This window comes from Vicugna pacos, chromosome 7 (genome assembly GCF_048564905.1).
Source record: "Vicugna pacos chromosome 7, VicPac4, whole genome shotgun sequence".
Lineage (NCBI taxonomy): Eukaryota > Metazoa > Chordata > Mammalia > Artiodactyla > Camelidae > Vicugna > Vicugna pacos.
Genome location: NC_132993.1, coordinates 9,973,850 through 9,983,198, shown reverse-complemented (window position 1 = coordinate 9,983,198; position 9,349 = coordinate 9,973,850).

The following is a 9,349-nucleotide window of genomic DNA, read 5'->3' as shown; positions in this document are numbered from 1 at the left end:
TTTAGTCTTCAAAATACAGTATAGAGAAAATAAAAAAGCAACTTACAAATTGGGAGACAATATTTGCAAAAAACATGTATCCAAAAAAAGACTTGTATTTGTGATAGGTCAAGAATTTCCACAATTCAGTATTAAGACAGACAGCCCAAGAAAATAGGCAAAATATTTGAATATACACTTCACAAAAAATATATACACACACAGAAAGTAAGCACAAGGGAAGGCCCTCAATATTTTAATTATCAGGAAAATGCTAATTAAAACCACAATGAGATATTAATATACAACTATTAGAATGGCCAAAATTTAAAAATTGACCATGCAAAGCGTTGAGGAGCCTGTAGAGCAGCCGGCTGGACTGCTCATCACTTGCTGGTAAAAAGCTAAAACAGCACAACCACTTTGGAAAACTGATAGTTTCTTAAGGATTTAAACACACACCTAACATACAACTCAGTCATTGCCCAAGAGGGGTGAAAACATTGATCCTTAGGAATACTTGCACACCGATGTTCACAGCGTCTTTATTTGTAGCCAAAATTTGAAATAACACAAGCATCCATCAATAAGTGAAAGGACAAACAAATTATGATACATTCATACAACAGAATACTATGTAGCAATACAAAGAAACAAACTATTGATACAAGCAACCACATACACAAACATCAAAATAATTATGCTGAATGAAAGACGTTTTATCAAGAGGAGTATATACTGTATGCTTCTATTCATATATAGCTCTAGAAAGTGTGAGAATGTAAATTAACCTACAGTAACAGAAGGCAAAGATGAGATTAACTGAGAGTGAGGTGGGATGAAGGATGGATTTCAAAGGAAACTTTTGAGTGTGGTGTGTATGTTCATTATCTTGATTGTGGTGGTGTTTATGAGTATAAACATATGTCAAAACTCATTAAATATCACTTTAAATATGTGCATTTTATTGTTCTTCAACAATACTTTATTAAGCTATAAAATAACAAAAAAAAGACCTTAGTTTTTCCAAAATAGAGTTTATGATTTTTGTTTTTTATGACTTCCAGGAAAAGAAGATGGAAATATAAAATGTTGCTATGGTTTGATTTTTGTGTCCCCTTAAAATTCGTCTGTTGAAATCCCTGTCCTCAAGGGGATAGTATGAGGAGATGGGGTCTTTGGGAGGTGATTAGGTAATGAGGTCTGAGACCTCCTACTGGGATTAGTGGCCATAAAAGACCCCACAGAATTCCCTAGTCCCTCCCACCATGTGGGGACACAGGGAGAAGGCACCTGTCTATGAAAGAGAAATCAGGGCCCCATGAGACACCAAAACTGCCAGCACCATCATCTTGAACTTCCTGGTCTCCAGAACCATGAGAAATAAACACTTGTTGTCGATAAGCCACCCAGCCTGTGGCGTTTGGTTACAGCAGTGCAAACAGACGGAGACAAATGCATACCCCGTTAAGAGAACTAGAAGCCCCTCTGTTTACTTCTGAGATTTTTAGACAAAAACATCTAAGCTCTAAAATGACACTGAGTTTTAAATGATGTAACATTTGCTAGGAACTTATTAAAATCATTTTAGTGGAATTTTAGTGAAAAGGTTGGGTTTGGGGTCAAATTAAAGCAAGAGAGCAAGTCTGGAAAAGCCTTTCTGCAATTCTGACAGTGAAGGACAGAGCAGACCAGTAGCTGGTGAGAGAGGTTTGCTTGCTCCCGCCCTGTGGGAATGAGGGAATGAAGGGCCAACAGAGAGGAAAAGGGAAAACTGAAAGCATCTGTTTCTTGAGAAAAAGGAAGGGATGGGACCAAGAGCCCTTGTGTAGACAATGGGCTTTGGTATAAAGGGAACACTTTCTCAGTTGGCTGGAAAAGGAGGAGGAAAGCATCGATGTGGATGTGGGGACCTTGGAATGTTTTGTATTGGGAGGATGAAGGATTTCCATGTGAGGGCTTCTGTTTTTGCTCTGTGCAAAGGAGATAAATAATCTGTCACATGTGACCTGGAATAGGGGTGAGATATGGGGTTGTCTGAGGTTTATATAAAGTGAAAAAAGGTTAAAATATTGGTGTGGACAAAAATTGCTGGGCAGGATTGATGGCCCAGATAAGGCTGGATATTATGAATTTATATTAGAAACTACTTCTCCATTAGTCATATTTTTCAGCAGTGCTCAGCCTGAGTTGGAGGGGAAAGACAGTGAAACTGTGGGACTGATCAAAGAAAAGGTGTCTTTTCCAGGAAATTTCAGAGAAAGACAAGGGGATTGAGATTATCTATTAAAAGCACTAGTTAGAGAGATGGAACATGAAGTGTAAGCAGGGTAAGAAAAGAAGTGAAAACTAGACCAGACTTGTAGAAGAAAGTGTGGAACAATGGAAAGATTAGAGGTTCTCAGGAAGTCAGGGAATCAGGATAAGTGAATTTAAAGAACTGGGAAAGCTGATGAGTGATTTCGCATTTCAGAGGTTATGGTGGCCGCAGGGCTCAGTGACGATGGCAGAGGGTGAGCAGAGGAGGGGAAATGAAGGTGATTAAGTGATATGTATTGCACTGCTGCTTCTCCTTTTAATCACATTATAGTCTGATTCTTTAAAATACACATCGGCAAAGTGATTAGGCTTTACCTTAAATGACTTAATTAAGATGAGCTAAAACTAAATAACCTTACCAGAAACTTACATGTGGAAAGAAAGCTTGAATAACACTTTTTTTTTTAAACTCGGGAGTTCAGTCTGAGAAGAGAGACTGGAAAATGGGGGAAGAAAAGGAGAGAAGGTTGGAGTGAGGGCAGCAAGCAGGCTGAGAAAGGTGTGCTGATCAATTGACCTGATCAGTCAGGGTATGGTTATTTCATTTGTATATTAGTGCCAGGTAACTCCTCTGTGTTAGATAATTTAAAAGTGTAAGAAATAGAAAATACATATGAACAGATTTTTTGTGACCTTTTGGTTATCCAAGTAAATCGAGGTAAATAATGAGAGAAGGAAGAGGGGTCAGAGTCAGACTGACAGATACAGACTCTTCTGTATCTTCTGCTCTTACTTTGTCTTCTCTTCGTAGCACATCTTTTGGCCAATCTAGTGGATGCTTGATTTGATTCCATTTTTCTTTTTAACCAAAATTTTATTTTAAAATTCATAAAATTTTAGAAAGAGTAATGTAGTGAACACCCATATCTCCACCTACATTTACCAATGACTAAATTGTCCATGTTTTGATATATTTTCTCTCTCTGTCTTGCTTTCTTTTGACAGCTGGCTAACTATATATAGATGCACATATACGTATATCTGTGGCAATTTTGCGCCCCTTCCCCAAGGGAAATATTACAATGTTTGGAGATATTTTTTATTATTCTAATTGGAAGGGGATGCTGCAGGCATCTACTGGGTGGAGACCAGGGATGCTGTTAACCTTCCTTTGATGTATTGAACAACCCTCTACAACAAAGAATTGTCTAGTCTAAAATGTCAATAATGCTGAAGTTAAGGAGGGGAATAAGATATATATAATATATATGTTAATATAATATATATTGTGTGTTACAGTATATAATATGTATTTAAAATAAATATATGTGATTTACACATTCATATATATATATACTTGCTGAATCATTAAAAAGTATGTTAAACATTATGAGTAAACTCTAATAGAATATATGTACACACACACTTATTCACCAATGAAGCGCAGATTAATAACAAATATTAAATGCAAGACCATTATCACACTCACAAAATTTAACATTTATACAATATTGTTATCTACCAATGGCTCTTTGGGTTCTTTTTACCCAATTCAGAATCTGATCAAAGATCATGCATTGCATTTAGCTTCTTATCTCTTTAGTCCCATTTAACCTCAGACTTGTCTTTCATGTCCATTGTTGACATTTTTGAAGAGTCCAGAATAGTTGTTTGGCAGAAAATCCTGAAATTTGGATTCGTCATATTTAGATCCAGATAAAACTTTTTTGGAAGTTTTATTCTACGTAGGTGATGTTGTGTTATTCCAAGTGCCTCCTAGCAGGAGGCACATGATGTCAGTCTGTCCCAGGGCTGATAATGTTAGGTTTGGGTAAGTGACTTCTACTAGATTCCTCCGTTGTAAAGGAATATTTTCCTCCTTTGAAATTAATTAGTATTCTGCAGCATGAATCTTGGAGATTATGTGAGAATCCTGTCTCCTAACACTATTTCCAGCCAATTATTTCAGCATCCAGTGACTGCCTGAATCAATTGTTAAGTGGCCACAAAATACTGATTTTTCTAATTCTGTCCTTTTACAATTATGAGTTAATATTCTTCTCTAAAGAAGAACATTCTCTCCTTCTTCTTATCACTATTAACGTGTGTACTTTTTGTTACTATTTAAAACGTTGTGTATTCCTATAGGTAATACTTACAAATAAAATGTGTGGAATTTCCTTGAGATTTCTGATCTGATGGAGTCTAAAACCGTGGCTGGTTCTAATGAGCATACAAATCGAATGCTGTGTGGGTGTGTTCCCTCTGCCTCTCCATATTCATGCTTCGCCTCTCCCCGCCCTGCTCCCTGCCTGGTGAAACTGATCTGCGTGTACTGCTTCGTGGGGCCTCACTGTCGTCTGGCTTCTGGTTGGATTTGGCTCATTGGAAGCAAGGACAAAAGACCAAAGACAGGGAGGAGAGTGAGGCTCGGTATTGGTTTACTTCCTGCAGTGTTAGTGTGGACTGGCCCAATTGCCTTAAGATTCCACTTTATATCAGGCTGCCCTTTCTGCACAGCCCTCTTTGTCTCCATGTTCCAGTGACAACAATCTCTTTTCCTTTAGGCCTAGAGGTTGCAAAAAGTTTTATTAATGGTGCAGGATCTTGGACTTTCCCTTGTGGGTTTCCATTCCCTGCACATAACCTTTGTAAATAGTCCCTTTATTAAACTTTCCTCAAATTACCATATTTGAGCTTGCCATCTGTTTCTGGCTGTGACCCTAGGTGATACATATGCCTTGATCTCTTCCTTCTTTCTCTCCTTCACAGGAATCAGACCAGCATCAGATGGCTCTCTAAGCTTTCACTGGATCCCTCCTCATTTTCCCTCATAGTGTTTTCCCAATAAATCCCTTGCACATTTAATATTGTCCTGGCACCTTCCTCTTGCAGGACCTAGAAAAACCCTGTAGCTTATTAACCTCAGGCATTCCCCCAGGCCTTGGGCCTTAGTTAAGGCTTACAGAAGACCTGAAAGGGTTGAATAACTTGGCATCAATTTGATATCTAACTATTGAAAATGATTCTATTATAGCATATTGGTGAAGGTGTCTAAGTGGAATGTATGACAGGGCGATGGTGAAGTTAGACCTGGGGTTAATGGCACTGGGGACAGACACATGCTAGCAGCAGGAAATGTTAAAACTGGAATAATTTTAGTTGGAAGAAATTCTAGCTTTTATCCTTTACCATCATGTCTTAAGTTAATGTTGCTCTGTTTTCTCTTCCTTGCTGTTGCTAAGAAAAAATATACAGGGCAGCTGTTTGAGTAACTGAACTAGAAACTATGAGATGGTCTAGAGAGAGCATGCTTGAGTTTATGCTGGATTCTATCAGCAGAAAAGTGGAAAAGGCTTCAGAGTCGGTTTTAAATTTGGGGGCTGTCACTTATATGACCTTGGATGAGTTATGGAACGTGATGGAACTTGCTTCTTTTATAAGCAGGAAGGTAATAAATGCCTACTTTTAAATATTATTTTGATGATTTACAGTAATTCATACAAAGGTCTTAACCAATGCGCCTGGTTTATTTTTCTCTTAGCTAAATGTGTGCGTGGGAAGAGAGCTCAATTACTTGATAAAATGCTTGGAGCGCCAGTGTCCAAACAGGGTGTCCCCACACTCCACGTGAACGTTCGCTCCGGGGCCCACAGCTGAGCCAGCAGGGCTTTTCCCCAAAGGCCAAGCGCCCCACGGTCTCTTGAGCACTCGCCTTCTGAGAGCACTGCTGCTGTAATTAATAGTGGCAAAGTTTTAATGAACTCCACGGGGAGATTTTTTTCTGACACTTACTTTTTAGATCCCGAAATAGCTTCTATTCCTTCGAGATCAATTAAAAACTTTTTTTTCATCTTTGCCAAGATGCTTGAGGCAACTTTCCAGCTGTGTCTTTTTAATGAGTTCTCTAAAAGGCTCCTGAGTCCTGGGGTTCTGTAGCAAACTAACTGAAGTTGAGGGAGCTCTTGGGGACTAAGGGCGTGAAAACTTCTGAGAAACTTTAAAGGTGATTCCTCTGGGCAGACTGCTCAGAGGTATACACGCCTTTCAACTTAGACTCTCTAGATTCATTTACAGTCACCGAGGGAGGTTGGAAGCAAGGGGAGAGCACTTCAGAGTCTTTAATAGGCCGCTGATGGGTAAGGCTCTTGCAGTTGGTTTCATATTTGAGTACAGACTTTGGCCTGTTGGGTGGCACCTGAAGGAGGTGTGGCACTGACCAGATCCACAGTGAGGAGCATAAGCACATGTCACCAGCCCCATCCCCAGACTCAGGCCACCTCAGGGCTTCCATTAACCTGATGGATGTCAGGTGATCCCCCCCATCTCCAGGAAATCAGCACACAAAGAATGCGAATATTTGCTTATACAGGCACAAAACGGATTGGCCATTTAATTGAACCAATCAGTCCATTCACGATGAAAACCATTTAATTCAAACTCTATTGTAGAAGTAAGTTTGAGCCCATGAAGCAAGTGATGGAAAGGACTGATAGGTGTTGCTGATGTGACCAATTTTTCTCAGCTCTGTCACCTTGCGTTTACATTGGTTTTCATGCTTAACCATCTGTCAAACATACCAGTGGAACAGGGTTGGTGGTAAGGTGAATGAAAGAGGAACCCAGAGTGAATTCAATTTATTATAGACAGCCCAGGCAGGAGAGACATTGATGGAATTTAATAGAGGATTTAGACCATCATGTAAAGGTAAATCATTTCCCCATTTCTCAACTATCTCTCACCCCTCCAAAAAAAAATAAAGCCAGCAAGCTATCAGTACTCAGAAGATTTTCCTGAATATACCAGGGCAATTTCCTTATGTAAAAATTTAGATAAATTAAATTAAATTTGTTTTAGAGAAAGAATTCTTAGGATGAATAATTAGTTGATAGAAATATCAATTTTAAGTAAGTAATTTCTCAGAGCAACAATGATTTGTTGTACATGTTTATATAGTCTCCCTTCTCAGATACCATTGAAACAACAATACAATAAAAGGTATAGCCCACAGGAACAAACAGGATGGCAGAGGAGACAGCAAACAAGAAAAATTGCAGCATTAAAAATACATGAAAAGTATGTGGAGGAGTGCTAACTAACTTATCAGACAGGAAGCTACTAACTAACATGCACACAGAAGCGGAAACAAGAAGGAAGACACATTACCTCTAAGAGCCCCTTGGAGCCTGCAGACTTGAGGGCAGTAGCAACAGTGGAGGGAGGGGGTACCCAAAGGGTAAAATGGGGTAAAATAAAAGTCTATTATTACAGTGATTGGGTCTCCTGACTTCTGCACCATCCCTACACAGCTAGGTCACAGCTCGCCCTGGGCAAGAGCCCACAGTCTCATCCTATGGAAAAACTGAAGATAAAAGCCCTAAATTCTGGCATCCCAGACAAAAGCAGGAGCCAGTGAGAGCTGGGTCTGAAAACAGAGGAATTAAGTGCAGAGCTGAGCACTGAAGGCTGAGAATGTGAGCCCAGCTACTCCCCCTGCACCTCAGTCTCTCACACTCAGGTACCGTCTACACCTCCTGCTCGTGATTAGACAAGAGGTCAGAGAATTCACTGAATGAACCAAAAGGTCCCAGAGGCATTTATATTTGAGACAGTCTCAACAAAATGGCTAGCTGGACTATCCTGTCACCCTTTGTAAAACTCCATGTATGGAGTTTCCAGTGAGAGACAAATGCAAAAAGAAACGAAGAAATCATTGGAAACAGAGATCATGAAGAAATGAATATAAAAATTGTAAAATGCAATAATTAAATATTTCTATCTTTCCCACCTTCTTTTCCTGTAAGAAGAAATCGACAATTGGCTAGTTGCATGGGTGTGGGTGGGACAGTAATGCGGGAATCTGTGTATGTGAACTGGAGCGTGGAGGTAGCATGTTTGAGAGCTTGGACACACTGAGCAAATAAGTAATTGAGCAAGTAAGCAAATGCTTCGAGGACTTACAACTGGAAAAGCTACTCACAGCTGTAGAATGGTAATAGGCTAGGAAGCACTCAGAGAGGGTAGGAATGAAATGGAAGCAATCAATATGAAGTCATTTTGTTGTTTAGTCAGCTTCATTGAGGAATAGTTTACACACAATTTAGTGTATCTCTTTTACGAGTTTATAGTCTAATGAGTTAACGACAAATCAGCACGATCAAGATTTAGATCACTTACCTCACTCGGAGAACTCTCCTAGTACCCCTTCTTAGTGGCTTTATGCCCTTATCCTCTGCCCTGCCCTCGGATATGCCACTACAGATTTCTGTCACCATAGGTTCGTTTTGCCTGTTACACAATTTCACAGAAATGCAATCATAGAAAATACTCTTTGTCTTCTTTCACTTAGGCACAGGTACAGGGAGACAGTTCTGACTTACAGTACAAAAGACAATTTTAATGCCCATACAAACCCCAAATGTCTGATTCAAAACTATTTTACTGCGTCTATTAATGGGCAATGATTAAAAATATAAATTGCTGCTGTATGATAAATATCCGATAGTGAACATCTTGAAAGCAAAGTGAACAAAGTATTTATTGCTTTTCACATACTTATTTTTCCCTGTAATTTTAAATTCCTAATTCTTTTACTATCTTCTCAATTTTTCCAGTGGTGAAAGAAATTCCACTCATCATGCTTTTGATTCGTCCATGTTAATGCATGTATCAGCAGTTCATTTACTTTTATTGAATGGTATTCTATTGTATGGATAGATCATTTTTTAAAAACCCACGCAACTGTTGGTTAACATTTGGATTCTTTTTAATTTTTTCCTAGTTTTTTAAAAAGCAGCTCTGAACACTTGTGTCCGTGTCTTTGTGTGATTTTATTCTCTTTGGAAAATATCTAGAAGGTATTTACATTTCACACTTCACACTGTGAAAATGTGTATTTTGGTTTATTTGACACTGAAGGATAGTTGTTCCATTTTATGTTCTCACCAGCAATATATGAAATTTCCAGTTGATGAACATCCTCACCACAGTTGGGCTTTAATTTTTAGCCATTGCAGTGGATGTACTGTGGTATCTCGTTGTTTTAATATGTATTTCTCTGATGAATGATGATGTTGAACATCTTTTATGTACTTATTGACACTGTATCATC